Here is an 8,614-nt window from a genome sequence, read left to right as displayed (position 1 = left end):
TCGTTTACCTAGCGTGGGGTAGTATGATATACCCGGTACATAACTCGCTAGTATAGTACTGGCTTGATACGGCATTACTTATATACCAGCATGGGGTAGTAGGATATACCCGCTTTATTACTCGCTAGTATAGTACTGGCTTGATACGGCATTACTTATATACGAACATGGGGTAGTAGGGTATACCCGGTATATGACTCGCTAGTATAGTACTGGCTTGGTACGGCATTACTTATATATAAGCATGGGGTAGTAGTATATACCCGCTATGACTCGCTAGTATAGTACCGGCTTGATACGGCATTACTAATGTACGAGCATGGGGTAGTAGGATATATCCGGTATATGACTCGCTAGTATAGTACTGGCTTGATACTGCATTACTTATATACGAGCATGGGGTAGGAGGATATACCCGCTATATAACTCGCTAGTATAGTACTGGCTTGATACGGCATTACTTATATACGAGCATGGGTAGTAGGATATATCCGATACATGACTCGCTAGTATAGTACTGGCTTGATACGGCATTACTTATATACGAGCATGGGGTAGTAGTATATACAATGGCTGTTTGTAAAACATGCATGCCCCCCATATGGGCTGTCAGTTGTAGTGGCAGCCATTGTGTGAATACGTTTTTGTCACTGTGACCTTTGACCTAGAGACCTGAAAATCAATAGGGGTCATCTGCCAGTCATGATCAATGTTCCTATGAAGTTTCATGATCCTTAGTTTCATGATCCTAGGCCTAAGCATTCTTGAGTTACCATCTTGAAACCATTTTATTATTTGGAATAACTGTGACCTTGACCTAGTAACCTGAAAATCAAGATGGGTCATCTGCCAGTCATGATCAATGTACCAATGAAGTTTCATGATCCTAGGCCTAAGCGTTCTCAAGTTATCATCCGGAAACCATCTGATGGACGGACCGACCGACCGACATGAGGAAAACAATATACCCCCTCTTCTTCGAAGGGGTGCATAATTAGAGAGCGGACACCATGCTCAAAGTTCAAAACGCACTAAGTGACCCTTGGCCTAGATTTTGACCCGGCATTACCCATATTCGAACTTGACCTAGACATCATATAGATACAACATCTGACCAAGTTTGGTGAAGATCGGGTAAAAACAACTTGAATTAGAGAGCGGACACTTAATACGGACCGACAGACAAGACAGGCAGACGGACCGACAAACTTCGTTTGTAGGGGTATAAAAATGTATTAATAATGCTACTGGTATTTCATTTCTGCGTATTTTAGTCTTATATACAATATGTATAGTTTCTATTAAGTGCATTATTCCAATTTACTATTCATGACACTAACTTCTACGTTATAAACAAATACTTTCAGATCATTTGCTGTTATTTGTAACTGAACGAGCAAAGAAAAAAATCTTACGTTTTGAATAACTTATAAATCCTTCCAACAATAAGCATTTTTCCTTGTGACTTGACTTTCACTGGGAATCAAACCCAGATCTCCGACTTACTTAGTAAGTCGGCATGTTTTCTTTACACCATGAAAGCGATAAGTTGAAGGAAAAAGCTAATCATTATGTACACAAAATATATTTAACGGATAAAATTTTTAGAAGTCTTTTTCCTACAAGTCTGTATTAACCATTTGACCCCCATGGCATGGCCAGTTTTATGCTAACACAATTGTGTTTAGTTTTACTACATTTAAACGATGCTTTGCTGAATACCAAATATCTATGCAGTCAGATTCATAGATAATTTTCCACTTTATACATATAAGGAAAACAAGGGACAAAATTGTCACAAAACCAGGTTTTCATTGTGAAAAAAAAATCTGATAAAGGGAGAAAACTCAAACTGAACTTTTGAAATGACCAAAAAAAATTAACCCCCTTTGTAAGTTTTTTTTTTTTTTAAATCTATTTTTAGTCGTGGCGACCTTGACATTGGAGATATTGACGTGATTCTTTCGTGGGACACACCGTCCCATGATGGTGAACAAATGTGCCAAATGATTTTAAAATCTCACAATGAATGACATAGTTATGGCCAGGACAAGCTCATTTATGGCCATTTTTGACCTTTGAACTCAAAGTGTGACCTTGACCTTGGAGATATCGACGTAATTATTTCGCGCGACACACCGTCCAATGATGGTGAACAAATGTGCCAAATGATTTTAAAATCTGACGATGAACGACATAGTTATGGCTCGGACAAGCTCATTTATGGCCATTTTTGACCTTTGAACTCAAAGTGTGACCTTGACCTTGGAGATATCGACGTAATTATTTCGCGCGACACACCGTCCAATGATGGTGAACAAATGTGCCAAATGATTTTAAAATCTGACAATGAACGACATAGTTATGGCCCGGACAAGCTTATTCCGCCAGCCCGCCAGCCAGCCAGCCCGCCAGCCCGCCCGCATTCGCCAATCTAATAACCAGTTTTTTCCTTCGGAAAACCTGGTTAACAAGATACTACAAAGCAGGGTTAATTAAATTTGGACTTGCTCACATTTTGGCAAAATGACAATTTTCCAAAACAATCAAATTATAGAACAAGAGCCCCAAGGTGCTCAACTGTGACCAGAAGTAACTAAACTATTCTGAGAGGGTGTAGTTTAGAATAATAAATGAACTTGATGAAAAATATGTAATTTGTAGGCAAATAATCATTTATAAACTTGACTTTGCTTATTATTACAGCAAATGTTTTGACAAACTTTAAACAAGATGTGTTTGTGAAACACAATGTCCCCCTATATGACGTTTGACCTTGTAGGATGACCTTGACCCTTCACCACTCAAAATGTGCAGCTCCATGAGATACACATGCATTTCAAATATAAAATTGCTAGCTTCAATATTGCAGAAGTGACATTACATGATCAATTTTGACCCATATATTTGACCTTGAAGGATGACCTTGACCTTTCACCACTAAAAATGTGCAGCTCCATGAGATACACATGCATGCCAAATATCAAGTTGCTATCTTCAATATAGAAAAAGTATTCATATAATTAGCGATTTGGGCCACATATATTTGACCTCTGACCTTGAAGGATGACCTTGACCTTTCACCACTCAAAATGTGCAGATCCATGAGATACACATGCATGCCATATATCAAGTTGCTATCTTCAATATTGCAAAAGTATAATAAAATGAGCGATTTTGGACACATATATTTGACATCTGGCCTTGAAGGATGAACTTAACCTTTCACCACTCAAATTGTGCAGCTCCATGAGATACACATGCATGCCAAATATCAAGTTGCTATCTTGAATATTGAAATACTGCAAAAGTGTACATTAAATGAGCCATTTTGACCCATATATTTGACCTTTGACCTTGAAGGATGACCTTGACCTTTCACCACTCAAAATGTGCAGCTCCATGAGATACATATGCATGCAAAATATCAAGTTCCTATCTTCAATATTGCAAAAGTTATTGCAAATGTTAAAGTTGGCGCAAACCAACCAACCAACAGACCAACCAACAGACAGGGCAAAAACAATATGTCCCCCACTACTATAGTGGGGGACATAAAAAAGGAACACAATTTTAAATGCAACTTCCAGTGTTTACAAGCTTTTTTTAATTTGACATTTTGACCCACTTTTTGACGTTATGTGATCCAGTTTCAAAGTCAGCTGAGATTACATTGGGCCAAATGCTCTGATCATCTTTCATGAAAAATGCACATAAAAAGGGCCAATTATGTGTTAACAAGGTTCTACTTTAGCACTTTAAGAAAAACTGTCATGTCCACTGGCAGCCATGTTAGTCTACAAACCGGAACCAGTTACAAACTCGACAACTGAGCTATCATTAGAATAAATATTCTGACCAAAATTTATGGAAATATGGCTAAAAATGTCACTTCTAGAGAATTTACAAGGTTTCATTATAGCCATATAAAGACAATTGCCTCGTGCTCTAGTGGATATGTTTTTTGAATAGACATAAAAATTTCGAAACTGGACTGAGCCATCATTTGAACAAATATTCGACCAAAATGCATGAAGATTGGAAAAAAAACAGTGACTTCACTTGTGTTCAAAAGTTTTCACTATAGCTATATAAGGAAAACTGCCCAGCCCTGTTACATACGGTCATTTATGAAGTTCCACAACTGTTGTCGTACGTTAAACAGTTTTCTAGATAGTAATTGCCCACTATTTTTTCCATCAGTGCAGCTTATGATCAACAGTTAACTAGTCACTTCCACTTTAAACCTGTCCACTGTAAACACAAGGTTCACTGTTTTGACCTTTTTATACTTTTTATTTCGTATTGCTTTTGAAATATCATCTTATATATAATGTTATAATGTTAGCATGTATCTCCAATTATATTCTACAACACCGGTTCAATACATTGAGCTGTACACTATAAATGTAGGGACTAAAATATGATGATAACATTTCTCATCTCTTCTTCTTGTCAATCACTCAAATGGAAACACTGGCCCCTGTGGTACACATTCTTTTTGATCAGCATGTTTTGTCTGCCAAACTGAAAAAAATAATAATCACAAATAAACATTTTAAAGAGAAGTGTAATGCCCCAACACTAATCTTTAGTTTCAAAACAATTGTAATGTCCAAACAAAATTAAACTAAAATACCAAAGTGTGCAAATTCAAATGCTTTTTACTTTGAGCTAATAGAGAGAGTTATACAGACAACAAGACATTTGCACATGGTGAATACTTGTGTTATTTGGATAAGGCATTACCATGATATAGTCTGAGCAGTAGTAGGACGCAATGCATGCCTCTCCAACCGCTCAACTATTGTGACTGCTAGATGATGATTTCAGCTGAGGAGCTAAACAAAAATGAGCAAGGGCCATAGTTCTGCAAAATTTGGGCTCATACATAATTTATTCCTTTAAGATGCCAATGTTTCCAATGTTGACTAGAAATGGAGCGGCAGAGACCGACGCATATCCCCACGCCGCATGTTTGACCCAGGGGCGCCCCAGGGTTGGTAATGGGGCCATGCATAGTTGACTGTATTGTCATAAGAGAAGTTCAGTATCAATTAGAAGTGAATCGGTGTAGAAATGAAGAAATTATAGTAAAAGGCAATTTTGGGTGGGCGTGGCCTATGTGGGAGGGGCACCCCAGGGTTGGTAATGGGGCCATACATAGTTGAGATTGACCGTATTGTCATAAGAGAGGTTCAGTATTAATTTGAAGTAAATGGGTGAAGAACTTTTAAAGTTCTCGAAGGATCCAGAAAAGTGTCAGACTGACAGACACAGAGCGCAAACCGTAAGTCCCTCTCCTTTTTCAAGGGTAGGAAACTAACAAGTTTTGATAATAATGTAAAAATAATGGTCAAAACAAGAACCTGATTGAAATACAAAGTTAGGTCGCCCAAAGGGTGTTCTCATTATGTTATATGCACAAACAGGGAGTTCAGATATTAAAGGGGTCAGGACCATGGATAATTAATAAACCCTCATGTCAATTTCATGTGAATTGCCAGCATTTAATTCTTACGCTCACCTACCATTTCTAACATCAAGAGTGTCTTGGTTTGGGTCAAGCTTTCGTATATTGTTTGGAGGCATAGTGTAATAGCTGTGATATTTTAGGAATAAAATGAACCTAAACACAAAACTGAAGCAAATCTGCACCTTTCTAGGTATATTTTGACCTTTGACCTTGAAGGATGACCTTGACCTTTCACCACTCAAAATGTGCAGCCCCATGAGATACACATGCATGCCAAATATGAATTTGCTTTCTTCAATATTGCAAAAGTTATGGCAAAATATTAAAGTTGGAGCAAACAAACCAACAGACAGACCAACAGACAGGGCGAAAACAATATGTCCCCCACTATAGTTCATTCCAACGCTCACGGACACTGGAACCCCGGGGAAAGTAGGAAAGCTCCACTATATATATTTCATATATAATAGTCAAGCTAAAAACCCTATTTTACTATGATTCAAGGGCCATAACTCAGGGGTGTCTGGGTCTATTTGGCCCATTATCTAACTTGACCTAGATGTTATTGCCTTACACATTTTCATGAAGTTTGGTGAAAATCTGATGACAATTGCTTGACTTATTGAACGGAAAATAATCCGGACGGACTGACAGACGGACTTACTAACTTACAGACGGACGGATGGACTAACAAACTAAAGGACAGAGCGATTTTAATATGCCCTCAAAATCGCTGGTTCGGGGGCATAAAAACGACATTGTATAAAATGTATTGTATTTCTTAAACTGTATGAACTGTTATATCATACATGCCATACGTCCCGGATTTTCCGGGACAGTCCCGGAAATGAAGAACTTGTCCCGCTGTCCGGGAAATCTGTCAAATGTCCCCGAATTTACAAAATCCATATATACATGTACCTTATCTTAGGCTTAACTGCACCTCGAATCTGTGTATATATGCAGCGTCTCCATGACAATGCCTACCCGAATAGGCAGACTACGCTACGTGTCAAAATCGATCAATTAACAGGGGTCCTGTTATCATATTCATTGTCTCACGTTCGCTGTCAAACCGAAAAGGTGGCATTGTTTTGGTTGTTAATTGACTTATATCTACATCGAAACAAGAGTGTAACTAATGTGTGACTGTACGGATTTTAAGTTGACGATCTACCGGTACTGTTTTGTTGTATTTGTTTTATGTGATTGGTTGTATGTATTGTGAATTGATTTGAGTTGACAATCTAACGGTACTGTATTGTTGTATTTTTTATTATATAAATGTTATAAATGAATAAAGGCGTATCAACAACTACGCGTTACACACCGGTCTTAATAACAATAACGCAGTGACGTCACCATCTATGTTTAGAACGCTTACACTGAAAACACATGGCATGTATCTAGTAAAGGAACTAGTAATGTTTAATTTGACGTTAATAGATCAAGTATATTTCGAATAGGCTTTCGAACTTTTGCAATTAACGATGCGAAACAAAACAAAACGTACCAAAAATGCACATGTCTATAAATATCGCTACATTTTATACATGTCCCGGAAAATCGGCAAAAGTCCTGGACAATTTAACACAATGTCCCGGAATTGGTCTGAAAAATTATGGCATGGTTATATGTAATTACAATTTAACATTATCATTACATCTTCTCACGCTAGATTGGAAGTCTCTGAACTGTTATATACAGACAGATCAATCCCTAGTTTATCTTCCAGGGATCAGAAGATGTCTTGAAATCATTATGAACTGTTCCATCATTTAAAATACTGTATGAAATAAATGACAAAGTTATGGCCCAGACAAACTTAAGGTTTAAAACACAATAAGTGACCCAATGACCTAGTTTCTGACCGGGCATGATCCATATTCAAACTTACAATTTGTGACCAAGTTTGGGTGAAGATCTGATGAAATTTCGGGACAGACTGACGGACCGACAAAGTGGTTCCTATATAGCCCCCATTACCAAAAAGATAGTATTACCAGCAGTTGGTTTCAATGGAAATTTCTTACCAGACAAGAGGTTTGATGCAAATTGTTGTGAGGGGAAACTGGAAAATATCTGAAACAAAAATAAAGTCTTATATAATTTGAAGCGCTATATTGTTAAGTCAAATTTTAATATTTGATAATCATAATACTGCTAGCTGTCTGATTACAGAGGAGTCTTCACAACATAATGCCTTAACAGTTTTCCTGCAATAAGCAAACAGGAAAAAATCAACAACACGAGTATTTATAATATATTCAGAGACAAAGATGATCCATCCATGTCTTTGGAAATAAACAAAGGGCATTTAACAATTATTTTGGCCTCATTTTAGCCATGTTGATAAATATAATGGGTCATACTGCTTGGTGTGTTACAAGTGAAACACCATCAAAACCAGTGCTCCAGCTTGGCATGAATGGAAGGGCGCAGCACCCTGCCATTCAAATATTCCAACCTGTCCACCTTGGACACCCTTCATGCCCTTTGATGAAAATGCCGAGTTGGGAACAATTAATAGGGAGTTACAGTTGTAAGATCGTACGCAAATATCATTTTCCATTTAAAAGGAATCATGATGTTCAAACTTAACCTTTGACCTAGAAGTTGGCAAAGGGTTTGTTTTTAGTTGGTCGCATTTTAGAATTTACAGAGCATATTTTGCAAATCAGTGTGTGCTTAGAAGCCTTAGCTACGGAAAGAACCGCAACTCAGTTTGCTAAGAACGATCACCACTGCCTGTCTGCAACAGATGACAAATGATTCTGCTCTAGCAGTGAGTGTATATACCAGCTTGTAAGACAACATTGGCCAGACTAGTGTTTATCATTTAAGTCTGTACGTATTTGTACCATTTTTGACCTCATCCAAGATATCATTGGGACAAATCTTCGGACAAGGTTTCATGATGATCAGACAATAAATGTGGCCTCTAGAGTGTTAACAAGGTTTTACTATATAGCCATAAAAGAAAAAATGCAGAGCCCACTGGCAGCCATGTTTTTCAACCAATCAGCATCATGTTTGAACTCGTCCAAGATATTATTGGGATGAATCTTCTGACCATTTTTCATGAACATCGGAAATAAAAGTGGCCTCTAAAGTGTTAACAAGACTTTACTATAGTCA

At 37.6% G+C, this 8,614-nt stretch overlaps 1 long non-coding RNA gene across 1 annotated transcript in view; it reads right to left on the bottom strand.

Annotated features, from left to right (window-relative positions):
• Window positions 1–3,236: 3,236 nt before the first annotated feature.
• LOC127872733 (uncharacterized) overlaps window positions 3,237–8,614 on the bottom strand; it is a 31,639-nt gene continuing 26,261 nt past the window's right edge. Inside the window, exons 4-6 of the long non-coding RNA XR_008045758.1 lie at window positions 7,510–7,558; window positions 4,750–4,841; window positions 3,237–4,527 (exon numbers count right to left, since the gene is read on the bottom strand). This is a non-coding gene — a long non-coding RNA (uncharacterized LOC127872733). The remainder of the gene's footprint in view (window positions 4,528–4,749; window positions 4,842–7,509; window positions 7,559–8,614) is intronic.

Source organism: Dreissena polymorpha, chromosome 3 (assembly GCF_020536995.1).
Source record: "Dreissena polymorpha isolate Duluth1 chromosome 3, UMN_Dpol_1.0, whole genome shotgun sequence".
Classification (NCBI taxonomy): Eukaryota; Metazoa; Mollusca; class Bivalvia; order Myida; family Dreissenidae; genus Dreissena; species Dreissena polymorpha.
The sequence above is the reverse complement of the archived record's forward strand: the minus strand, read 5'-3'. Positions and strand labels throughout refer to the sequence as shown.